The 27,524-nt window shown below is 39.2% G+C and overlaps 1 long non-coding RNA gene across 1 annotated transcript in view; it reads left to right on the top strand.

Annotated features, from left to right (window-relative positions):
* LOC141584075 (uncharacterized) overlaps window positions 1-27,524 on the top strand; it is a 60,220-nt gene that overhangs the window by 12,323 nt on the left and 20,373 nt on the right. Inside the window, exons 8-10 of the long non-coding RNA XR_012517022.1 lie at window positions 15,006-15,133; window positions 15,642-15,766; window positions 16,210-16,297. This is a non-coding gene — a long non-coding RNA (uncharacterized LOC141584075). The remainder of the gene's footprint in view (window positions 1-15,005; window positions 15,134-15,641; window positions 15,767-16,209; window positions 16,298-27,524) is intronic.

Raw genomic sequence — 27,524 nt, 5'->3', positions numbered from 1 at the left:
TTCAGTGAAGTATTATAAACCTAATCCTCATATTTGTGAGGTAGCTACTGTTGTCATCCACTTTAGAGATGAAAAACCAGAGACACAGACAGATGAGGAAACCTGCCCAAGGTCACTCTTATAAATGGTGATGGGATAGCTACTGCTAAGACACCGAGATTTCTGCAAGGTGATTATGGTGGCCTAGGATGATTTCTGTCAGTGTTAGGAATGGACGTGATTAACACAGGAACTGTAGTGATGGTGGCAGTAAATCACTGGCATTGTATACAATGAAGTGCACCTTGTTGGGAATGGGAAACCTAACACTCACATCTTTGTCTATTTTCTGTCAACTCTGCTCTAACTTACAGTAAAAATGATCACGGTAAAAATTATCAGTCTTTAAAGGAAAAGCAGGAAACTTTGACTTTAAATGATATATGTTAGTTCATTAAACCTGTTTCTTGCAAATAGCAGGGATTAACTCATTAAATGTTAGTTCCTTCCTTTTTTTCAGAAATTGAGAAAAAGCTTTCTTGTGGATCATACTTTACGGGGAAAAAAAGTGACAGTAGTGGCTGCCGTCGCTGATGTTAAAATTACTTGCAAAATAGAAAGTAAGCTTTGGGGAATGTGCTGGTTAGAGCTTTGACAATCCCAGCTGGTTTCTAAATAGATTTATAACATGTGAAACAATTTTCCTAACTACACAAAATATAAGAACAACACTTTTGGCAAAAGAAGAGTATCTATAATTGTTTAAGCTCACTGGAATAACATGGTGGAGGTGAGAGGTGAAGATAAATTAATTGCTAAGGTCAGGTGCAGAATGTCTTAATTGCAAGAAAGGTGAATAAGAACAAGACCAACAGGAGAGCTTAGTGTATTTCCGCTTTGTGTGTGTATGAGGTGGGGAAAATACATGGTTTCCCTGTCACCTAGTGAGAGCAAATAGGCAAATGACGTTTAGCATGCATCACCTAAGAGGTCTGCGGCTTAGGAACATGCTGAGTCAATTTGTTACTTGAGAATTTACATAACCTGGCTAATGGACTTCCCCAAAAATGGAATTCTAAGCAACCTCATATCCCTCCCTGGGGAGGACTGAGATTTCCTTTTTCCTCTATCATAGACAGTCCAAATTATGAGGTGGATACAAACCAGACCTCATTCTCTCCACCCACATTTTCCTTTACCTAACAACAAAAAAGATTTTTCCTACAGCTTAGTCACTGGCAGATTAAATAGCATTCTGAAAATTAGGAGGTAAGGTGACAAAATTGCTTTCAAGGAATTTTTTAAACTCTAAGTTGAGGATTCTTAAATTCATTATTCAGCGTTTGCCATAAAAATGTGCCAATCTGAAAGATAAACTGACTTGCCATTAAAACAATAAATAGGAAGCATTACATCATTAGAAAACATTTATTGAGCGTGTGTGTGTTTGGTATTTCTCTAGATGCTATCAGGTCACTACTCTGTGTAGACACGAGCCAAACCATAGCTACACACATGCTTGAGAAAATGAAAGCATGCTAGGCTTTATGTGTGAAGATGACAGAAATCATGATGAGACCGATATGCATTTGAGATGACTTTTCAGTTACATGGAGTTTTCTTTCCATAATTTCCATAGCCTACTTACTGCTGGTAACCCCTGTGAATATCATGAATTTTATATGATGAGCAAGAGGTAGAAGGGTAGCCTTTGCTCATAAAATGATTTTTGTCTTTGAGATCTCCATAGTAATTAAAACCATGAGAAAGCACTTAGCATCATACTATGACTGAAGCTTCAGTAAAAATAACCTAGACTTATATAAGTTTGGAGAAAGGCTTGTAAAATATACATAAGTGTAAAACACTAGTAAGATACGGAAGTCCTGACTTTAGTTACTTTTGAATTCATTTATCGGAGAAAATTAATTGGAGACATTGTTGTGGAACAAGAGCTCAGCTACTTAACATTCTGTTGGCACTCTTAGGTTTTGCAGTAGAATTCATCTTGACAGTATTGGGTTACATTATTTGGTCATTTTTTTTCACTTTATTTTAGGCAGGAGAACCTCAGATAACTGCCTCCTATCACGGTGTAATGCCAGAATCTCTTCTGATGTCTTGATCACTGCTGTCTTTCCATGGCCTGGCACCATGCCTGCCATGGAAAGCTTCTTACTAAATATTTGGTGCATAAACAATTGCTTGGATTAATTGATTAATTGCTTATTGACATGTACAAGAAATAGATATAGCAGGAAACAAATCACCAGCTCAATCCCAATTTCTGCAGATAGAGTAAGTTTTGGTGAGCATCAGAATAGGAGGAGACCGCTCACAGCCTATTAACCCAGGCATTATGAAAATAGGTGACCCTGGTTCTAGAAAATGATGATGGTGACTTCCTTACAGTTACATCTACTCAAAAAAGCCTGCAAGTGTACCCTAGATAAGACGAACCGTTTTCATTCGTGAAGCAGATGAACTTGTTAATTAACAAAGAAGCGGTCACTTAAGCAGGGCTAGGCAAACACCTTGAGCAGTTAAAAAAATTTCCTGCAGAAAAGCATTTCTTTTGATGATAACTTTAAAAAATAATTTGTGTAGTTTCTTTTTCAGTAGCTGGGCTTGATCAGTATCATGCAGTATTATTAGCATTTGTTAACAACAGAAGTGGTAAGGAAATTACTCACCACAATTGTTATACCAGGTTATTAGAGGCAGAGAGAGCAGAGTGGCCTTTATGAGTACTCAGTTCAGATCACTGCAGTCAGCAGAGGTGTAGGCCACAGTGGGGAAAGATGTGAGAATGGGGGAAGCAATCGGCTTGCCTAGGCTTCGTGTGAAGCATTAAAATATGTAATTGCAAGCCGCCAAGCTTGGCAAGGGCAGTCGGTTTTATTTGTTCTAGAAGAGAAAAAGCGTCACTAGGAAGTAAGTTCAGATGGGGAATAATGCAGTTCTAAAGTTTCTTGGAGTTTGAATCTCATGAAATAAAAAATAGAAGAAATATGTATGTAAATATAGAAATTATAGAAGTAAGGTGATGTCTCAGGGAAACAGTGTACATCCTATTTTTTATTTTTTTTAAGTGTGCACAAATTAGATGATGTCAGCTATTTCCTGTGGATGATTTGCTGCCATGGATTTGGGTTCTGGCTATGAATTTGTGTGTCCCATGTGCTTTGGTCCCTGTGTGTCTGTGCATAACGAGGGCATCTTTGCTCATTCAAAATTCACTCATTCAACAAATATTTACTGAGCACCAACTAGTCACACTTCTTTTATATTTTTTTGTGTGTGAAAAATTGGGACACTTTTTAGCTGTGTTTTATTAGGCACAATTTGCAAGTGTTTTGGCAGGGACTTCCTAGCACATGTGGTGCTTTTGTGGAAATGCAAAAACGAAACAGCTCCTTCTCTGTGCAAAAGAATTATCTTCAAAAGTACCTCTTCCTTTGCGAGGAGGAAGACCTATCTCAGGACACAGGGTGTGGTGAGGGGAGTGCACTGTAGATTTCTCCCCTAACCCAGTCCTCACCTGGGCACCATTCTGCAGTACAGAAATGCACACCTCTATGTATAAACTGGACTTAGATGAAGCTCAGCTTTCGGTGGTTTGGTCTGAGAGTGGAAAGAATTTCTTTAATCCTTGTTAGACAAAGAATCTCTACACCAAACACTTCTGGTTTTCAGTTGTCCATCTGCCAGATGTGAGGGAATTATATTAGATTTCTTTTTCTCTTTTCTGAAAAAATAAGTATTTGGTTACAATAGTAGAGAGGTCGAGACCATGACTCCAAAAAGTCAAACTGCCTGAGTTTGATCCTGGCTCTATATAAGCACAATTTGACCTTGAAGCAGTTATCTGAGCCTCAGTTTCATTATTTGTAAAATGGAGCTAATGGTATTACCTAATACCCAGTTCATAGAGTTATTATGAGAAATGAGAAAATGCATGCAAAGCGTGTAGTATGACTGGAATTTAGTGAGTGCTCAATAATCGTTAGCTATCATCACCATCGTTATTATATAGTCAGAGTGATTCTGTATCTCCAGAAAACGAGGGCAGCCAACCACCATCTTCTACCTAAGAGTTCTAGCATCACTCATGTCACCACTCCACAGTCTGTCTGCATTTGCCACTCACCCAATTACAACACCCTCCAGTCACTTATCTATATTAAATAAGAGCATTCATGTTGTAAGCCTTAACAAGGCTACTTCCTCTATCTCCTAACACTACTGTAATACCCTGCAGACATTTGCTGCCTTTCTAGGGGAAAGTCCGGTGGCAGGCAGCTTTACCTGAATTAAATGATTGCTATTTATACTAAGACTACAATATGCTCCCCGAAATGGCCTCTAGAGATTCTTAAAAAATATTCCCTCAATCAGATAAATGCCTAATGCATGTAAGAAGACAGTATATCAGCTAGCCACAATTGTCTAACCAACACCACCAAACTTAGTGGTTAAAAATAACCACCATTTATTATTTCTCATGAGTCTATGAGATGGCTTCATAGCTCTGCTGATCGAGGATAGGCTTAACTGATCTTGGCTGGGCTTGCTTATTTATCTGGGGTTAAAGGGAGGTTGGCCTTGGCTGAGACAACTCAGTTCTCCTCAACATGACTCTCACATCCTTCTAGCAGGCTAATCTGCTCATACTCTGAGGGGAGCCTAAGAAAGAAATTAGAAACAAGCAAATCTCTTTCCAAGTCTTTGCTAGTGTTGAGCTTATTACTGTCTCATTAGCCAAAGCAAACCACATGGCCAAATCCAGAGTCAGCATGGAGGGCTAGCACCAAAGGGTAAGGATAGAGGAAGGCACGAATATTGGGGATATTATTGCAATCTAGCATACATGATAAGTATTATTTCATTTGTTAAATAATTTCAACTTTTAGTTTAGATTCAGAAGATACACATTCAAGTTCGTTCCATGTGCATATTGCATGACACTGTGGTCTGGGGTAAGAATGATCACTACCTAGGTAGTGAGCATAGTACCCAATAGGTAGTTTTTCAGCTCTGGCTCCCTTCCCCTTCTTCCCTCTCTAGTAGTCCTCAGTGCTTCCCATGACTATGTCCGTATGTACCCAATGTTTAGCTCTCACTTGTAATCATAAGACAAACACAAATCCAAACCACAATGAGATACCATTTCACACCAGTCAAATGGCTAATAATACAAAGTTCAAAAATAACAGATGTTGGTGAGGCCGTGGATAAGAAGGAATGTAAATTAGTTCAGCTACTATGGGAAGCAGTTTGGATATTTCTCAGAGAACTAAAAACAGAACTACCATTTGACCCAGCAATCCCATACTTGCTGTGTACGCAAAGGAATATGGATCGTTCTGCCATAAAGACACATGCACATGTATGTTCATGGTGGCACTCTTCACAACAGCAAAGGCATGGAATCAACCTAGGTGCCCATCAATAGTGAATTGGATAAAAAAAATGTGGTACATATACACTGTGGAATACTACACAGTAAATATTACTTTAAAATTTTCTAGCCTATAATTTCATCTAGGAGTCAGTTTCATTGTTTCAAAATTTAGACACTATTATGGTTTGTACATATAAACGTACTAGATTGTCTTGTTTTAGTCATAGAAGATGTAACTGAAAAGCAGTACAACACCCAGGAATAGGTGTTAGTTTCTAATTAAATAAAATCATGTCTGAAGAATTCTGTTTTGTTTTTTACTTTTCTCCACAGTTCAGCTGGGGTCTTAAGAGCAGTGATCTCACAAAGATGTGCCAGAGCAGCTAAACAACCTCTCTGTGTCCTATATAGTGCTTTGTGCAGGTTTCAGTCAGAGAGAGCCACAGGTTGCCCCAAGAGAGCCTATGTGCTCTGACGGTGAATGCTTTAGACGCAGAACAGAAAGCAAGCAAGCAGGCATTTAAGGAATGTTGAAGACGAAGTGAAATCTTGATCAAATTATCTTTGTGATCTTTTAATTTGTACTTTTGGAAACCAGCTAGCAAAGTTCTTCTAAGGCTGATACAAATATAAATTTATCTCTACTGGTATAAGAATGAATGAAGCAATGAATTGTGAACTTAAATATCCTGCTAGAAAATGCCACTTAAGATGGTGTGGAAGATGAGCTCCTCTTTACACACAACTGGCTGCAAAATCCAACTAAGAAGGGGCAGGGGCAGAGGGGACCAATCAAAGAGTCGGCTCCAGCTGGTTTGCAAAACCACGGTTATTATGACCTACACGTCTTTCAAGGTAGTTGTCTATTAGAATTCTCATTTGAACTTTAGCTCTATGACCTGCAAAAATATTCTCGATTAGTAAATATACCTTCTAATTAACTTTATGTCTCCACATTCTCTGCCCCACAGCACCACAATTATTCACACCCTTAAATAAACCTCCACGTGTTTATTTAAAGACACCATTTGGTCTGTTCTCTGTATATTTAACCAAATGGCCTTAACATTCTCTTATAGAACCTAGTTTCCAATAATATTATCATTTTTTTCCCTAGTTTTACTCTAGACCTCACACTTTGCCACATCTGCTCTTAAATGTGGTGACAGTGCTGTCCCAGGTGTGATAAGTTGGGATAGTTCCCAGGCCCCACATTTTGTCTGCCCCCTCCCCCCGCCGCCACCTCCCCTTCTCCCCACAAATATAATGACAGGTGGCTAGGAAATGACTCAAGAGGTGGAGTTGTGGAGGAACAAAAGGAGGCTTCCAGCAGCAAGTGTGGAAACAAAACTTGAGAGTTTCATATGTGTGTACTCAGTTAATAAACTCCTCCTTCCTCACCAAAGGCAAAGATAGTAGCAGAGTCCTTTCCTCATTCTACAAGCTTTCAGAATGGACATGTCTAATTAACATTCATATCTCCTTCCGAGTTTATCCTTAATAATCACTGTAGAAAGAGATTGCTTATAAACTGAAAGCACCAAATGTTGTGATTTGCCCCCACCTGTCTCACTGCACTAACTACAATGACTCCAGGTGATAACCAATACCTGTTGGACTCTCCTAATTACAAAAACAAGCAAACATTAAAAACTTCAGCTTTTCCAAGTCACTTTTCTAACACTGCAGCCTGACATGTGTTTCTCTTTTGATCAGTGCTCCAGTGCCCACGATATTCAGTTTTGGTTGACTCCAACCTTCATGTCTTTTTCTCCTTGTTTCCTTTTTCCTTATTTATGTCCTTAACTGCTCGAATCTGAGTGTTTTCTCACAAAAGTAGCTGAAGTGGGTTGGTTGTGTGCATGTACAGAAAGGATATCCCTACAGGTCCAGCTTTGCGTATTTGCCTGGGATGTTGCTTCCTTCTATTCTGTCTAATTTGGAATTTCTAAAAGTGTTTTTCAAGTAAATGGTAAGGAGTTATGAATAAAAGTTCTCTACAATTGAATATGCATGAGAAAAGAATTAAAACAGGCTCCTATATTGCAGGACTTTTCTTACTGTCTAATACGCTATTTCAGCTATGACTGTCCAAGAGTGCCAGTGTGACAGTGGAGGCTCCTCCTCATGGAGCATCACTGGGACAAGTCCTCTGGGATCCATTCTGGGAACTCTGGTCCTGCTTGCCAAAGTGTTCCTCCAGTGTAGCAGGAGAAAAGGCTGAATATACGGACACAGATACAGCTAGGTGAGTAGATATGACGGTGGGAGCATGAACAAGTACTCTTTTGGTTGCTTCTGCTTTCTCATGGAAAATGGAAGCTAGGTCATTAGCTGAAAGTGGGGACAGAGAAGGGAGTATTGGAAAAGAGGATAAGCTATGAAAGAATATGGGAGTTGGACAGACTGAATGGACAAGAGAATTTAGTGAGATTATCAGGCAGCCCTAGGGCCCATTTGAGGCTGATGGTCATGTATGGATGCATGTTTTTCTCCAGCCAAGTGCAGCTGTGTGCATAGGAGCACAAGATAGGTGCAGACATGGATTTAAATAGGGCTGTACTTTTGTCAAGAAAGAACAATGACATGAGAGAGGAAATGATAATGATAGAGAAGGAGAGAAGTGATGACATGATGATGGAGTAAGGGACAGTCCATAGCTAGTAGGATCAGTAAGTTGTAAGTGGTGAAGAGGAGGATTTTTGGAGTTGGGGCACGAGAGAGAGTAAGCTGGAATAATAAGATGTGGTGCTCAGTGGGTTGGATGCTTGAAATTGAGGTTATAAAGGGATTTAAATAATTTATAATGACAAGATCTAATGGAATATGACCATGAAAGTGGGTGGCAGAGAATGGTGTAGACAAGATCTTTGAAACAGATGAAGTCAAGGCACTGACAGGATTATGTGAACATTTAAATCACCAACGATTGTCAGGAGTAGTGCTGAAGGAAATGAGAGTTAGTTAGAAGCTAAAATTTTAAGGACTGAGGGAAAAGGACTCTGATGGTGGGGGAGTGTAGAAGAATGAAACGAGGCATGCTGGGTATGTGGGCCTTATGGCACGCAACTCCAAGCAGGTGTTGTGTTTTTAAGGTGAAGGGAGCCACAATAGAATGGAATTAGCAATGGGGGGCAAGACATTTGCCAAGTTATCTTCTTTCCTCTTTATTTCTAGTAACTTCTACAGTATACCCTTCCAATGAGGTATTCTAAGGGTTTCCTTCTTTCTGAGTTTCCTTTTCTTCTAAATTTTTTTCCTTTATATCTTTAATTTGAGACAGAGTCTCACTGTGTGGCTCATTCTGGAGTGTGGTGGTACTATCTTGGATCACTGCAACCTCAATCTCCTGGGTTCAAGCAATCCTTGTGCCTCAGCCTCGCAAATAGCTGGGATCACAGGCGTGCACCACCACACTCAGCTTATTTTTGTATTTTTAGTTGAGACAAGGTTTTGCTGTGTTGCCCAAGCTAGTCTCAAACTCCTGGACTCGAGTGATCCACCCTCCTCGGCCTCCCAGAGTGCTGGAATTACAGCCATGAGCCACTGTTCCCAGCCTAAACTTTTTTCTTATTGTGTTCAATTATAGGCACTTTTATCGGCCTTAACTATACATTAACACCACCTGAAAAGTTTTTTTTTTAATTATACTGTGCCCAAGCCCTACTATGAGCTATACTGATTTAGTTGTTCTGGTATGGAGTCCAGGTGTGTGTAGTTTTTAAAGTTCTCTAGGAGATTCTAATGAGCTGACAAGTTGAAAACCAAGGTCCTAGGGAAAACTTTGGAAAGGTTTGTCTTCATAGCCCTATACATTATTATAGAGAGTGGTCCATACTTTTCATCATATCCTTGAAAATATTCCTGACCCAAGAAGATGAAGACAAAGCGCCTTATTTTTTTGATGAGAAAATGTAACTTTAATTTTTTTTTTTCATCCTTTTTACTTGGGGATGGAGGTGGGACTTGGGAATGGGAAGTTTGTTGAAAGCTGGGACATAACCAAATTCAGTAAAACTTGTTGGTATCTTTTCCATAACATTCGGGTTTTGAAACCTCCATGCAGCAGAATCCATGAGGCTAAACCACTGCTCTGTGCATCTCAGATCCTTTCTGTCTTCCCTTCCCACCCTCTAAAAATGCAAACTACGCTGGTGTAACTGACTCTGGGGTTCTCTGTCACTGCTGGTTTCTGCGTAGGAGTGTTGCACACACCAGGCTCAGTTAGCACCTGTGTTTGTGTGATGTGAAAACTGCATATCCACCATATGAGCATTACCCAAAATTGTGTAATTTTTTTCTCACAAAGTGGAAAAAATAAGTTTCAGAATATGCATTCAACCTCTTCTGGCTTCCTATAGGGACAAGGTGGGTTAAGAATGGGGTTACTGAAGTTGGGGAGCCCTGAAGGCAGAGCCCCTTCTAAGATAGTGTTGTGGTGCCACTCGGCTGGCCTACTGCATCCACTTTCTTGTTCCTTCACTTCTGTGGTAAGGCTAGACCGCCAGTGTACACTGTTTTTTAAGTTTACTTGCTTACTTAGTAAAATGCTGGTCTTGGTTCCTCACCACAGACCTCGGTCCTTTGAGAAGGAAGGCAAAAAAGTCTTAGAACCATGTCCTTTAATTACAGCCTTTATCTTTATTTTAGCCACCCTTTTCTTATTTGATCAGGTTTCTGAGATGCCCAAACCAAGCCTGGGACATTTCCAAGCAGTTAGCACAAAGACAATAGGGAACGATTTATAACTTGTTAGGAAAAAAAGATTCTGGAGAAAACAGTGACCAGAAAATAAATCCTCAATTTATTTCCCTTAGTAATACAATTGCCCATCTCTGGCCTAATGAGCATTAACACCTAATTGCCCCTGCATATACTGAGGGAAAATAAACACTGGCAGATAGAACATGTCTGCGAATGTAGTCGGTGAAAGTGGCTTCTCCTTTCTCTCTTCTTTCTTTCCCATTTTTAAAAAATTTACTATTGGCTGTTATTCTCCTCCCTTTTCTCTTTCTACTCATCTGCACACTGATCTCATATGCACACTCGACTCACGCTTCCACATGTCATCCACTGACATGTGTTCTCACAGGCAGTTTTTCCCCGGGCATTTCTAACATGTCCATTTCTGTACAGATGCCTTGGTTTTGAGCTCTTACCTGATTCTCATCAGCAGTGGCCTATAGGTTTGCAGGCTTCTTAGCATCTAAAATAGCTCAACCAACCACAGAACTGGGTTGACCTGTGATCCTCTCCACCCCAGTCATATTTGGACCAACTTCTGGAGGAAACTGCAATGCTATGCAGAAAGCCATGGAAGTCAGGACAATTCTCTTCAGAGTGAAATTTTCAAATTAGCAACTTTGAGTGTCTCTAGTCAGTGTTGCTGTTTAGCCCATAAAACAGCTTAAAATACTCTTAGGACCACATTATCTTTAACAAAGGTACTGAGGTCAGTATTTAAAGTCAGGAGATATCACAACTTCTTTTATGTAATACTGGGTCCTCATTCCAGCCGGAAAATCATTGGCTAGAGTTGATTAACTCCTGTACCTCTTAGATAGAGCACATCTCCCCAGTTTGCCACAGTCCTCACCACTTCTCATCCATCCCAGCTCCCTGCTTTTTCACTTATTTATGGTATCTGCCTGGCTTAAGGAGGCATTTGTGTTGGGTACCAACTTCAGAACTACTACAAATGGATCACCAGCCCAGCCTGACAAGAGCCCAAACCTAGAGAGATAAACTATCCAGTTGATGGTAGTGAAAACCCAAAAGGAAAGGCAGCCCAGGGTCCTAAGCTGTTCCAGGCTCTTGTAGTACAATATATAGAACATCCGCTTTGGGAACAAACACCCCTGGGTCTAAGTTCAGCTTTTTGATGGTTTAACTTTGGGTGAGTCACTTAGCTGCTATAAAATTTTTATAAAATGGAGATATTAACTGAAACATTCTTGTGAGGGTAAGAGATAATAGCACAGTAAGTGCCAGCTATTATCTTTATCTGCTTCCCCTCTCCTTTCTGGCCCATGCACCTTCTCAAGTACTAATGAGGACATAGACACTATACCAATAAGTGTATGTCAGCAGGGGACGAGACTGATGCCAGCAATATTGGCCAATAGTGATAGAGCCAAACAACCTCAACCATGTCCCAGAGATTTCTGGGTGCCCCAAAAAGCAAGATGGGCAGTACCTTTGCATAGCAGATGGCTTTCTGAAGTGCCTACAACCATAACTTGAAACTTGTGAAATGTCTTATGTCTCTGCTATGCTGACTGACCAGGAAAAAAGAGGCCAAGATTCTGTATTGGAGCAGTGATACCAGAGAAAGAAAGGGGTGGATATAGTTAGAAATCTGTACAAATTGCAATTTATTGATATGTAGTGAGTGTGGGGCTGGGGTAGTGGCTCATGCCTTTGAGAGGCCGAGGTCAGGAGTTGGAGACCAACCTGGTCAACATGGTGAAACCCCATCTTTACTAAAAAAAAATCATATATATATTAGCTGGATGTGGTGGCGGGTGCCTATAATCCCAGCTACTCAGCAGGCTGAGGCAGGAGAACAGCTCAAGAGGCAGAGGTTGCAGTGAGCGGAGGCTGTAGTGAGCCAAGATGGCACCATTGCTCTCCAGCCTGGGCGACAAGAGTGAAACTCCATCTCAAAAAAAAAAACAGAGTATGTTGGTTTTGTACTCAAAAAAAAAAAACAGAGTATGTTGGTTTTGTACTCTGTCAACGTGTTAAACTGGAATTAAATTTCCCAGGATTTCCTTCTCTGTATGGCTCTGGGTTAGGGGTGGCCACACATTTTCGTGTAATCTGGAATGTGGAAATGAAACAGCAGCCATTATTTTATCACTCATCTGCTGGCTCACCTGGACTGGGCTGGCCCACAGCTGGCCTAGCTCCTACCCACCTCCTCATTCAGCCTCTTCATATGGACAGCTCTCAGACTAGTGGTACCAGCTTTTCCTGCTCATCATCAGGTAAGATGCAGTGAGAGACAAACGAGTTCCAGTTTTTCCTTCTAGGTTCCAGTTTTCCCTCATGATTCTAGTTTTTCCTCACTTTTTCACAAGTACATCCAGCTTTCCTTCCTGATTTCCAGCCCTGCTGGCCTAGAGTGACCCCAGGCTCAGCACCAGATGGTTCACTGGGATTCACAGAGACAGTTGCCACAAAGAGCCAAAAACCTTCCATAGACTTCAGCACCAGCCTTCTTCAGAGTTCCATTGCAGCAGTTGGTTAGTGACTTTTCTTTGATCATTTTCAGGCTTTTATTTCCCTAGTTCCTTCCCACAGTTTATAAGGTCTAATTCCTGCAATAAAATCCTTAGTTCATAATGTCCATAGCATCTCTGCTTCCCAATATAGGGAATGAGGGAAGGAGATGAGGGAAGACTTCTTCCAAGCTCTGACTTGGAAGATGAACTGAGAAAATGTATATGAAGTGTGCCCAAAAGATAGCTAGAGACACGTGCCTAAAGCTCTTGTAAGGATTCCTCTTATGGCTCTCAAAAGAATGAAAGAGACAGTTGGATTAACCTAGAGATCAGAGATCTAGGGAAACTCTCATTCCCAACCTAGGGCTCAATACCATTAAGGCTTCATTGCTAGGTCACAGACTCATCTACCCTACTAAGCTAGCTGTGTAGAAAGAGCTTCATCCCTAGAAGAATTTGACTTTGGATATATTGGACCACCACTGTCCTTGTAGGAATAATGGCCAAAAATATTTATCCTAGATCTGTGTTAATATAACTTCATTTATAATCCATTTGTGTATTCGTTGGATATTTTTATTTTTATTTCCATATATCCGTCATATGCAACAAGCAATCCTAATAGATACAAAAGATTTACAGGATGCATTGCAGGGTGACTGTGTGACCTTAAGGAGACTAAACTTTATTCACTTGAGGGAAGGGGCTGCAGCAACAGGTAGTTCCCACCCATTGTCCTTATATTCTTCTTTTTCAAGTTAGAGAGAATTTCTAAGAAAAAATAGTTAACCCAGTTTGAAATATACAGTTTACTTTCAAGATCCATTTTCAAGGCATATCATGATGGCCTCCTTTAGTTTTCTCCTACTGCTCATTGATTATACTGTCTACCACAATTACACACTTCTGTAGTGGAAAGGAAAGGGGCATCTGAAAGATATGCTCAAAGAGCAACAGTGCATTTGGTCCGGTCCTTTAACATGAAGTTTTTAGGCATACATAACTCACAATCATTGCATGTGTTTAAAGCTAATTTTTTCTAATTGGATGGGAATGAGCGAATAGTACATGAACATTTTCTAAATAGGCAAGATAATATATTATAACTTTGTTCCTAGAGTACCAGAAAGTTGTTTGGTTGGCTGATTGTTATCTGAGAATCAACTCAGAAAAGAAAAATAGCCTAGAACAGTCTGAGCTATGTGAGGTATGCAAAATTTATTAGGCCCAGAGAGACATTAGTATGGAACTTTGGTCACCCTTTTACTCTACATTTTTTTTCCATTGTAATTATCACCATCTAACATCCTATATCATACATTATATATTATACTTATTACTTATTTTGTCCCACTATCCTTCCACTAGAATGTAAGCAGCTTGGGGGCAGATATCTTTGACTTTTTGTGTACTGATGCAACCAAAATACCTAGAACTGTGTTTGACACATAATAAGGGCTCAATAAATAGTGGTGGAGTTGAATTAAGCATTTACAATAGCTAGTGAGGTTGTTCAACTATAATATAATGGGCTTTATTATGATACATTCAGAACCAGAAACAAAACTGCAAAAATATTTTTAAAAGGTAGTCATAGAAGCCTCTCATATGTATGTCATGATATAAATCAGATTTAAAGTGCTTACTGCTTTTGTGTCCAGAGGTGATGGATGTTACTCACATTGCATTCACTCAGCAGATACTACAGTCTAACAGCATTTAAAGGATTGGGAATTCAGTGTCCTTAAATATTATCCACAAGGGGTGACTGGTTTCAGATGAGAGTATCTGAGCATCCCTCATGGGGATCCCATGTGTCATCACCCATGTGGATGTGATGACAGCCACTGTGTGGCCTGAACAATAATAGAAGCAACCTTGCCGGGAGCGGTGACTGACACCTGTAATCCCAGCACTTTGGGAGGCCAAGGTGGGCGGATCGCTTGAGGTCAGGAGTTCCAAACCCCAACTCTACTAAAAATACAAAACAATTAGCCAGGTGTGGTGGCACACGCCTGAAATCCCAGCTACTTGGGAGGCTGAGCCAGGAGAACTGCTTGAACCCAGGAGGTGAAGATTGCATTGAACTAAGATGGCGCCACTGCACTCCAGCCTGGGCAACAGAGCAAAACAAGCAAACAAACAAACAAAAAAAACAAAGAAGCAGCCTTCTATCTGTCAAAACATCAGAAGAATCAAACAAAGCATCTTTCAGAAGGTATGCTCAAATGCTATCATCTGAAATCAGTCACCCCTTGTGGTAATATTTAAGGACACTGAATTTCCAATCATTTAAATGCTGGTAGACTTTAGCAGCTGCTGAATGAATGCAGTGTGGTAGAGTCTGTGTGAGGGGCTTTACGTGCTTCAATTCATTTAATGCTTCCACAAACCAGCAAGAAGATATAATAATTTTGGAAATGATGAAACTGAAATACAGAAATGATATCCGGGATCCTCAGTTTCACACAGAGAGTAAATGGACTGCCCTGAACCAGGCTGTCTCCTGGAACTGGCCTCTTTGGTGAGCATATAGATGAAAAATAAACTGCAGGGAATTTTTGTTTGCTTATTTGCTGCTGTGACACAGACACTCTCATTTTCTCTTCCTTCCCCACTTCTTCCCACTCAAAACAAAAAACAACCATTCCCTTACTCAAGGAGCATTGACTGGCAATGCTTCAAACCATGGATGGTTTCTGGGACAGAGTATATTAAATTATACCATACTGTAATATAAATACATTTGTCCCTCATTGTCCATGGGGAATTGGTTTGAAGACCTCCTTTGATACTAAAACCCACAGGTGCTTGAGTCTCATATAAAATTGTGTAGTATTTGCATATAACCTACACACATCCTCCTGTGTACTTGAAATCATCTCTAGATTACGTTTACTTAGTACAATGTAAATGCTATGTAAATAGTTGTTATACTGTATGTTTAGGAAATAATGTCAAGAAAAAAAGTCTGTACATGTTCAGTAGAGATGTAAACATCTATTATTTTTCCTTAATATTTTCAAATTGAGGTTGGTTGAATCCATGGATGGAGAACTCTTAGATACAAAGGGCTCACTGTAGTGAGAAAATATGAAAGCTGAAAAGACAAAGATTAATACATATTTACATAATAAAATTCTGTTTAAAGAAGAAAGTAACAAAAGCCTGCCTGGCTTGAGTTTATAGCATAGTTTGTTGAAAGATCTTGGAGACTGATTTGGGGGCTAATTTGGTATCAAAGCTATATTGAGGATAAGATGGCAAAGAAGAAAGAAATTTATCTAAGAATTTTGAAGGTAGTTCCCCCCATGTCACTTTTAGGAGAGATTGCTGTAAAAGCTTAAATAGTGTTCATCTACTTTTCAGTTGCCAGACAGTTGTTCCTTGAATGGAAGTCCATATGAAATTGGATCACAAAGTGAATTGTTTATATGGATTATGTTTTGAAAGGAAAAAAATAATCAGCCCCACCATCACCCAAGCATGAAATCGCAAAGTAATCTAATGCCTCTCCTATTATCTATATATTCTTGCATAGTAAATTACCCCAAAACTTAGTAACTAAAAATAATAGTAAGTACTTACTATGTCTCTCAGGTTCATCTCCATGTGGACCTCCCTGCAGAGCTTCCTGAGTGACCTCACAAAATGGCAGCTGGCTTCCCACAGAGTGAGCAATCCAAGAGCAGGAGAAAGCGGTAATGTGTTTTATGACCTAGCCTTAGGAGTCACACACCATAACTTCCACCATATCCTACTGGCTACACAAGTCATCTCTAATGTAGGAGGGACTCACCAAAGTGTAAATACCAAGAGGTGAGGATCACTGGAGTGGGTCATCACTGGAGAGAGAGGCGTCATCTTAGAGATGGATAGCCACACCTCTTTATTTCTCCCAAATCCAAATAGTCCCTGAATGATAACTGTTCTTTCTCTACATCTTTTTCCATTCTACCATCTCTACTATTTAACCCCTACACTCTATCTCGATTACGACCTGATTAATATAATGGCTTCTTAATTGGTTTTCCTGCCTCCAATCTACTCCATTTTTTTTTTTTTTTTTTTTTTTTTTTTTTGCTGTGCCTATCATTCTTCTTGAACAGAGCTCGTTTTGTAATTGTATTTAGTTATATATATTCCTACCCATTTATTTCCTACACTAGATTGAGAAGCTTTGAAGGTAGGGACTGATTCATGTATCTGCAAATCTCCATAACTCCTAAACTGCGTCTTTGAGGGGTCTGATAAGGGGAAATGCAGTAGTGGGTTGTGATTAGCACAGAGACCGTTGAGCCAGATAAATGTTGAGTTTGAATCACAGCTCTGTCATTGCAGGCTGTGAGATCTCAGGCAAGTGATTTAACGTCTCTGAGCCTATGTTTCCTCATTTCTAAAAAGCAAGTTAATATTAACTTCGTAATTATAATATTTGTTAACAATTATTATTTATCAGTAGTAACAACTATCATAATAATAATGCTTGCCTTTCAGAATGTGAGAATTGGATAGATGATGTGTACAATGTTTTTAACAGTATGGCTTGCACATACTAAATGCTTAATAAGTGGTAGTCAGTAATATAGTACAATAGTTTGCATTTAGTGGTAGTCAGTAATATAGTACAATAGTTTGCATTTAATAGTGTTTTAGGCTGGGTGCAGTACCTCACACCTCTAATCCCAGCACACTGGGAGGCCGAGGCAGATGGATCACTTGAGACCAGGAGTTCAAGACAAGCCTGGCCAACGTAGTGAAACCCTGTCTCTACTAAAAATACAAAAATTAGCTGGGCATGGTAGCAGGCACCTATAATCCTAGCTACTTGGAAGGCTGAGGCAGAGGAATGGCTTGAACCCAGGAGGCTGAGGCTGCAATGAGCCAAGACTGCACCACTGCGTTCTGGCCTGGGTGACAGATCAAGACTATCTCAAAAACAAAACAAAACAAAAAAACCCTTTTTTTTAAAGTAAGTTTATATTGAGGGAGAAAAAAGGCCCTGTACCTGGAAATTCTCTTTTTCCAGTTTTCAGGGGCTTTCAGTGGAGTTCTAGAACAGCACTATCCACTAGAACTCGGCAATGAAGGAAATTTTCAATATCTGGGCAGTTTCACAGGGTAGCCAATCACCACCTGTGGCTGGCTATTGAGTACTTGAAATGTGGTTGGTAGAAGGAACTGTGTTTTTTATTTTATTTACTTTAATAAATTTAAACAGTCGCATGTAGTGAGTAGCTACATATTGTTCAAGACAGTCCTACAGTAATCACCGCATGGTGGGAATCCCATTAGACCTTTTCCTCTTCTTTATGTCTATCTGTGGTGCTGTAAAACTGCTCTGTAACTATCTGAAGTTGAATGATTGCAGGTAAAACCAGGGAGTATTACAATCCTCTTACTCAAGCAAGAAGCATTGACTGACATATACTCTTCCCATGCCCACGAAGCAGGCATGCTGGAGAATGAAAGGAAGATATGACTTCTCTTTTGAGGAATATGTGATGATATGGAGAATTCAAAATGCATACACACCAAAAAATAACTTGGGTTAATATGGTAAGTGAGAAAAAATAATTAGTATATAATTGTTCTTTATGATTTTATTGACAATGGAAACCATTTAAATGGAATCCCATGTATATTAGCCTCACCATCCTCAACATCCCATCCCAGACCCTCTGGCTCATGTTGGGTTTCCTCACAAAGCCCAATGGTTTCAATGCATTACCCTCTTCCTTTTTAATGGATGGCAAAACTGAGTCTTAGCAAGGGGCGAAACCTACCTAAGGCCACACTGTAAGTAAATAAGAGAGTCGGACTTTGAACCCAGGATTGTCACAACCCAAAGCCCATTCATCAACTTTTCTGCTCTACTATGTCATTCTTTATAATGTGACCTTCACATTGCTTGCTTGGTTTTTGAGTGTTCATGCATGTGATTTCTTTTTCTCAATATTGTTTTAATTTTACAATTACATGTGTTCATTGAAGGAAAAGTTTTAAAATATAGAGAAACAACATAAATAAATACAGACAGCTTAACTTTGGCATTAGGGTAGCCTGGTTTGCCTGTTGTCAAGGGTAATCACAGAACATAACTTTGGGAGTCCTGTCCTACTTACCCTGGCTCCCCTGGGGAGAGAGAGGCAGCCCAGTGTGAATTGTAAGCTTATCAGTTTTTGTGGGTCCAGCTTTTGATATTTTCTCACATGTGCACAATGAAATGTCAGAATCTGAAGGGAACATATTGATTATTAAATGATTCTAGACCAATTTCCTCATTTTTAGAGAAGAGACTACAGGTTTGAATACCTTGGCAATGATAATTTTCAAAGAGGTAAAATCATCCCTCACCAGAGAAAAGGCAGCCAAGCATTTGGAAACTCTCTGTGCACACACAGGCTATGTTTTATTTCATAATATTCCTAAATCTATTTGTTCATAAATTCAAAGTGCTGGTCTACAGGCAGCCACTACTGCCATCTGTTGGTGGTAGGCAGAGTTGATGAATTTCTGCATAGGTGCATAAAATGGTTCTTATCTGTGAAAGTCCTTGAGTTGAAGTTCACCACAGGAACCTCTGTGTTCAAGATAGAAAGAGAAAGATAGAGAGGGAGGGGGAGTCATGTGGAGTCAGACAGGCCTGCCTTCAAATCTTGGCTATGCTTCATGCAAGAAGTGTAGCCACTTTAATTCTCAGTTTTCCATTTGTAAAATGGGGATAATGTCTATTTCATAGGAATGGTGCAAGAATTAAGTTTAACAATGAATATTCAGTTCAATGCTAGCCAAAATCTCAGTGGCCTCCCAGGAGTAATTTATTTCTTGCTCACATCGCAGTTCAAAGTGGCTATTACTGATCACCAGACAGCTCTCCAACAAGTGGTGATTTGGGACCAAGCTCATTTTATCTTAATGACTCCATCACTTCAACTTGGGTTTCCAAGGTCACCCTGGAGCCCAGCATCCATCCAACAGAGCAGAAGGAGAGGGCATGAAGGAGATTTATATGAGCCAAGGTTGGAGCTGCATACACCAATTCTAAACCCATTCCATTAGCTAGAACTCAGTATCGTGGTTGCATCTCACTGCTGGGAAGGCTAGGGAACATGATCCAGCAGTCTCAGGCATAGCATGCCAATTAACGAATACATATAAAGTAATTTACTCAGCTCCTCTTTCACAGTAAGTGATCACAAATGATAATAGACAAAATTTTTAGTAATAGAAACATAAGCAGCACCCTAATACAGTTGGGCACTTTTATTTACATACTATGTAATACTATTTGTATTATTCCAAGTTTTTAGCATGATGCATATGAAACTAAGAGGCAATATTATGTGGTGAAAATAGCCTGGTCTTGGAGATGTAGCTTCTAATCATGATCTTAGACAAATCGCTCAATCTGAACCCCAATTTCCTCATCTGGAGAATGGCAGGGTATCTGTGTAGTCTCCTCCTAACCCCATCTCCCCAGCTCTAAAGCTTTTTGCATAGAAGTAATACAAATTCAAGACAAAACAAACGTTCAGTGACTCTCAGAATAGTCAAGTCACAGAACACTAGTCTTGGATGGGCTTAGATAGGAAAGATTTCTAAAGGAGAAAGAGCTTTAAGCCAGTTCTTGGAGGAGGTGATGGTCCTGAATAGTAGGAATAAGGGATGGGATGTTATGCAAGAAAGTTGGGAAAGGCCTGTATACAAGAAAAATATCAGGGGTGGCTGGGTATGGTCAGCTTACGCCTGTAATCCCAGCACTTTGGGAGGCTAAGGTGGGTGAATTACTTGAGGCTAGGAGTTTGTGACCAGCCTGGTCAACATGGTGAAGCCCTGTGTCTACTAAAAATACAAAAAAAAAAGTTAGGCATGGTGGCAGATGCCTGCAATCCCAGCTACTCTGGAGTCTGAGGCAGGAGAATCACTTGAACCTGGGAGGTGGAAGTTGCAGTGAGTTGAGATCACGTCACTGCACTCCAGCCTGGATAACAGAGTGAGACTCCATCCCCCGACCAAAAAAGAAAAGAAAAAGAAAAACGTAGGGAAGGAAGCACAGTAAGGAGAAAAGCCTGGCCGAAAAAGGGAATGCGTTGGGGTGCGGATGAAGAGTGAACTGAAGATGTTTGATAGGTAGAGGGAAAGAAAAAGTTAATGATAGATGGCCAGGCTTAAGAGGTCATATTTATTCAGAAGAGTCCCCTTTGGAAACCATGTATGGGTTTTAGATGGGCAAGTGACATCATGAAAATCTACTAGTCATTATGAAAAGAAATCTGATTAGATCATAGCACTTGACATGGCAGTAACTTTCCTTAAGTTGCTGAATTTCTAAAGTCTAAATGCTCTGTTAAAAAAGTCCTCCAAATATGTTAGTTATGGGAATTCTATATTCATTCCAAGGGAAAAGAAAGAGAGTTACACAGTAATGAAGAAAAAAATGAAGGTATGCAAAGAATCAAATAATTTGTTGAAAGAGTAACCAATTTCTCTTCTTTTATTTGATTCTTTTTAACTGAGAATAAATATGTAGGTAAGACATGAGTCAGAGCAAACTCAGAAAGTACCTAGAAGCTTTCAGTATTTGAGGCATGCTAGCTAGTTTCATGTGGGTGAAGTTTGGTTTTCAGGAAGACAAATTGAAAACAGAACTTGTTTGTTTAGATTTTGCCATTCTCTAGGTGATTTACAAGGATGTTCAATGAACTGTAATAGGAAAGAATTTCTTCTTGGCAACTGCTATAAAAAGCCTTGTTTGGAGAAAATATGGTCCCAGAGCAGACCTTGAGCACATGACAGTTGTTCTTGGGACCAGGTCTGGGGAGACAGTGTCTTAGCTGAGATAAACACAAGCAGAAGGTCAGTCCAGTCCTCAAACAAGGTTTCTAATAAATGTCTGTCACCTCCTTATGAAACAGGAGAGCTGTGAAACACTCCACAGAAATGCTGTTAGATAATGTCCTTGACTCTCTTTCAACTCCGATAACCTCTTGGGAGGTAACATTTTTTTTTTTTTTAGAAAAAGATAACATTTAGAAGAATAACTGTTATTTACCACATTGTTAATTTACACAAATGAAATAGTCTGCTACTAAATAACCACATGATCATAGCAAGGCACAGGTCTTTTCTAGGTTTCAGGTATCAATTTTCTTCTCTGTAAAATATGAGGATTCTATTTCAGAGTTTCTTCCTCATCTAAAATGATAAATTTCAATTCAAAGACCTTCTTCTTTCTGGTGAAGTAACATGAAGCTTGGAGTTATTTTATCACATTGTTCTACATGTCTGTCACTCTTAATGTGTATGAAAACACTAGCAGATCGTTGAGTAGGTAATAAGGGAAGAATCCTTCACTCAGCATAATAACACATCGATGGGAGCCTTGAGACTAAAGCTACTTCCCTCCTACCCCAAAGACAGGAGAGGACAGAAGCTGGTCTTCACATCGTTATGCTTCTTAGAAACACCTATGTGTTTATGTGTGTGTGTGTTTGTGTGTGTGTGTGTGTGTGTGGCTCTACAATAGAGTCTTTGGACATCTGCACTTTCTAGTTTAGCAATAGCTTATTTGCTGTCTATCCTTATTCCTTGTTCTAATTCAATGTTTTTACATGGGTTCTACTTTTCTCTTAAGACGGCAATTTTTTTCTAAAGCAGGACCATATCCTAAATAGAGCAATTTTATATACAGTGTCCAGGACACAGTATGTGATTATAACATGATAATGATGAGAGCTTAAAAACTTCAAACTATAGAGCTAGTAGAGATTTTAGAGCAGTACTGTCTAATATGGTAGCTGCCAGCCACGTGTGGCTTTTTAAATTAATTAGAATCAAATCAAATTTAAAAATCAGTTCCTCAGTCATGCAAGTACTCAATAAGCACAGGTAGTTGGTGACTACCATTTTGGGCAGCACAGATACGGAGCATTTCTATCACTGCAGAAAGTTATATAGTACAATCCTGCCTTAGTGATCAGTGAGACACAGAATTATATTTGTAAAAGATGTCAGGGAACTTGGAAGCCACTTAATGCATTCTTATATCTAGGACACTTCAAATATTTTCAGTATCAAATAATTTATCACCTTAAAAAGTGGCCATTCCATCTTAGGAAAGCTTTGTATTTCAGAGTTCTTCCTTAAATTGAGTCAAAAGCCATATCCCTGTAACTTCAGCTCTCTCTATATACAAAGTATACTAACTCTCTCACCTGGAACTTCATCAGAGAGTCAGTGTCAACTACTATGTCTTGAGTTAATTCCTGTTTCCCAGTGAACCAATGCCACAGGTGAGGAAGCTGAGGCTGGAGTTAACAATCTTCCCTGGAGACCCCGTGACAGGACTAAGACTGTTGATATATTCTGATGTAGCTGAACTGCTTTCAAGTCTAGCAACTAATTCATTAAAGAATATGTGTGCATAAATTTATAGAGTTTAAGTTCTTAGTCTTTCATCTGTTTTTCCATTTTGTTGTTGCCGTTGTTGTTTGCCATTGCTTTATTCTCATTTTGCGCTGCATACTTCCTACGAGACTTGACTATTTCCTCCCCAGAAGAGCAAAGATTACTCGGGTTCTGCATGAGTGTTTCACAATATAAAGCAATTGCCCTCATCCACACCCCAAATAACCCCAGATGCCAAGCATAGAAATCACCAAATGGCTTGCTTTAGTTTGACAGTTTAAAAGCAGTTTGAGAGTAAAAGAGGAAATCAGAAGCATTAACGATCAATTATGTACTTCTAAATGGTGTCTAGAAGAGAGGATGCCCTTGACAACATATTCATAAAGAAAGGGCATCTACCTCTCAAAAGTGGAGACTTTGCAGGTGACATACTGTGTTAAGTGCCAATTACAGCTTTGGATCTGTTCAACAAATGCTCATTGAAGTATGGAGTCTGTGCTGGGGCAACAAAGATGATTGAAACATTGTGTTTACCCTCCAGTCACTGGCAGGGAGGCCAACTGGAGACAATAAATAGTCACTCCGTTGGGTTTGTTTTCAAAGGAACCAGCAGGTCAGTCTTGGAAGTCAAACAGCTACATGCAGTTGCTGTAATAGCAAAGCAACTCCTGTCACTAGATAAGGGGAACCAAAGACCAAGCTTCCTAGGAAAGAAGATTCTCTGATCAAATCAGCCTGGGACCAGCAAGGAAGCTGGCACTGTGCAAACAGCTAGCTATCTCCATTGCCAACAAAAAAACTGGTACCTGATCCACTTCATTAACTTTGGCATATAATCAGAAATAATGCTACCATCTGTGCAGAACTATCTCTTCCTTTTACACAATCACCAGCCTCCATTCCCCTCAATATCCAGTACAGTGCTAGGTTCATGGTTGTATAAACACACACCACACAGACAGGATTTTATATAGAATTATATATAATATATATATACACATATATAGATACGATTTTGTTACATGTTTTATATGTTAATGAACATAATTTATACATAAATATATATTTACATAGGCACATACATTTACACTTATACATTCTTATAATATTTTACATAACCCATATGTGTGTATATATATGCACATATATACACTGAAAACATTTCTAGAAGGATATAGAAGAAATTTTTCATGGTGGTTACCTTGGCAGGGTAAGAATGGGGTTCTTGGTGTTAGAATAGGGAAGATTACATTTGTATATTATTTTATAGCCTTTTACATAGTTTAATTGTTTAATTTTGTTTAAAACAACAAAATATTTTATTAATATTTCATTGTAATAAGGACACCATCATCTATCTTCACACTCCAAAGTGAGTGTGAAATAGTTTAACTCTATTTGCTCTAGGCTGGGTTTTACCTTAGACTATTTAAGTTGTTAAGATTTCTTCTACATCTGATGACCTGAGGTAAGTTAGCCCAAAATGAGATTAAATGAGGTGATATATGTTACTATGTGACAATGTTTTTTTTGCAAATTATAAACTCCTACATGTAGCTCTGTAATCTAGCTTGTTGGAGATTGCCCAGAACCCAACTTGATGAAATCATCTAGGTCCTGGTTTTCTTCCCTATACTACTTTTAGAAAGAAGTGAGAGAACACTAGTACATGCTAAGGTAGGAGAGGGGTGGGTAAGAAGCCTCCAGAAGTGCTGCTGTAACCTGAGCCTCCTTGTGGAAAAAACGCTCCTCTCCATGATGGCTGAGCTGCCAGACCTTCCCTCTATTCTTAGCTGATGAGTGAAAACCTCTGCTGGGATAATGAAGTATCATGCTAGGGAGTGTCATACAGATATAGCGGATTCATTGTCTCTTTGTCTAAAGGCTAAGCCATCTCCCACTCTACTTTGTCACTCTCTTTTATTGACTCTCTGGAATTCTCTTGTTTAATTTACTGATTGAACCAACACTTACTAAGTCTCTCCTCTACAGCAGCACCGTGTCCTGTCCTGGGGCATTGAGGTGGCTATGAGATAGTCTTAGTCACTGGGATATTCACTGTTAATAGTGAATAAGGGCATGGAATTTTTTTAAAAATGCAATCCAGTGTGTCAACTATTATAGCAAAAAGTTTCACAGAGTACCGTGACAGTGACTATGCAAAGGAGAGAAGAAGAGACATTGAATAATGGGTAGGAGTTTGCCAGGCAGAGATTTTGAACAGAGCAGCACATGCAAATACAGAGGCTTGAAAATGCACAAGAGATTCAGGAGAAAGGGAATATAGTTGGGTTTGGCTGAAATGCAGAATGAAGACAAAATGACACAGACAATTCTAAAAAGCCTGGACAGGGTCAGGTTGTAAATGGCATTGTGTATTGTGCTAAGGATTTTGGACTCTGCCCAGTTGTTGCTAAGATGGAAGTGAGTTCATTTGATTTTGATTTTTCGTCTTTTGTGAAGACTTACGTAGCTACATAGTTATTTACCTTGAACCAGTTAATAATTTATTCATAAGAACATTTTTTACCTATTTATTTCATTAAAAAGTAGAATTTGCCATTTATATACTTCCTATTTTCCTCCATTTATTGTATGTGTATGTGTGTGTGTGTTCGATATACACATGTAGGGATCTTAATATTGTCTATTTCCTTTTCTTGTTACATTTCCTGTGTGCTGATCTGGGGTATTTATTCTTCTGAATGATGCAATGGGTTAACAAGATATTATATCAAGAAGGAAATCTTTTAAGGTACAAGGACATTGACACTAACTTTTGTTTCAGTTTGATTAAACAGATGGAATTCCACGCAAGTGGAAAGTTGTGAAGGCGGACCCTATAGTATATACAACATCAGTGAGCAAAAGCGGTGGGATGTCACTGCAAAGAAAGGCAGCAGAACGGTTTCTAGCATCTCACTATTCACCAACGACAATCTGCTGCTTCGGGACTTACTGTTCAAAATCCAGGTTATATATCAATAACAAAAAGTGATGTTTTTACTTGTGAAATGCTAAAACTCCTAACCATCAGAGAAAGGAGTGGGTGATTGCCTGGAAAACGACTCATACATTCCTCGAACATTTTTCTCAAAAAGTAATTATTTTGTGAACATGTAGAGGGCACTGGGAACTACAGTAAATGTGGGAGTGTTTTCTGAATAAAAACTACTGAAATTTTTGATAAAGATTAGTCTTCATGTTGTATATAAATGCTTTGGAGATGTCAAGAGTCAACCAAAATTTTGAGCATACTATTTTGGAAAGTTTGGCATGACCTAATTTTAGTTGACAGGAAATATTTCTAATTAAAGATGAATATATTTGAAATGACAGAATGCCTTTAAGCATTTTAATGTCACAAGAATTAGTTGGAAAGTTAATTCTTGTGACATTAAAATGAGAATTAATGAAAAATAGTAATATGAAGATCCAAATTTAACTTGCTTCTCCATTTTTAAGAAGAATATAAATCTTACCAATTTAACTATAACCTAATTTTTCTTGTCTAGTTGTATTTTTAGAGTATACCGAGTTGGAGAAATTATCAGTACTACAGTAAATATTTTAATGTTATATTAAGTTTAGATACATTGTTTAAAAGGAGAAAAAAACTTAGTCTAATATAATAAACAGGAAATATGCTTAATGTTAGTGGTGTATGGGTTATGATCCATCTGTAAACAAAACAATGAAAGAAGAAGCATATGTTTTAGAAAAGTATCCATTATCCAGTAAAACAAGAAATTTTGTTTTTTTGGTATTTGACACTTGTACCATATTGTACACTTGATTTTCCTTTGTTTCTCCTATTTGGTGGCACAGATGGTTCGCAGCCATGAAATATGCAGATTGCTTAGTTATGTGCCATTACCGAACTCACCTTCGCCGTGAGAAATAGCAGGCTACTCAGCAACAGTTAACAAACAGCACGAGGAAAACACTTCAAAACATGAAGGTCAGTGTCCGCAAGAGGACACTTCTACTGCAAAGTACCATGTCGAATAGAAATTACTTGCAGATAGAGGAAGGCTTAGGAAATAACGCTGTCAAGAAAGAGAAGGCACAGAAAGGAGTTTACGCCATCAAAGTACCATGTGGAGGAACATATGGAAATCTGAAGAACTGATTGCCCTGAGTTTTGATCCCAGTTTCAGACTCAGCTAGGAAAAGTCACTTAAGCTCTCTGTACCTCTGTCTTCTCATACAGAAAATGGGAGAAAGGATGCATCTAAGACTGTTACAAGTATAAAATAAGCTCAGTGTCTGGACTGTGGAGGGACTTCTTAGTTTCTCTTCTTAGTATTCGGCTTAACACAAATTAATGAATATGGGTATGCTGATTTGATGCTTTAACATAATCACATACTCGTTTACATGAGCACACATGACTTACTGAGGCCTACCACATCCAGTGGACATGGGCCTCTGGGTAGTGTTAGCCCCTTCCAGACAGCTCTAGAAGCCTCACATCCCTACGTTTCCCTGCCCCACCCTTGACA

The sequence above is a fragment of the Saimiri boliviensis genome, chromosome 3, assembly GCF_048565385.1.
Source record: "Saimiri boliviensis isolate mSaiBol1 chromosome 3, mSaiBol1.pri, whole genome shotgun sequence".
In the NCBI taxonomy this organism is placed as follows: domain Eukaryota; kingdom Metazoa; phylum Chordata; class Mammalia; order Primates; family Cebidae; genus Saimiri; species Saimiri boliviensis.
The sequence above is the reverse complement of the archived record's forward strand: the minus strand, read 5'-3'. Positions and strand labels throughout refer to the sequence as shown.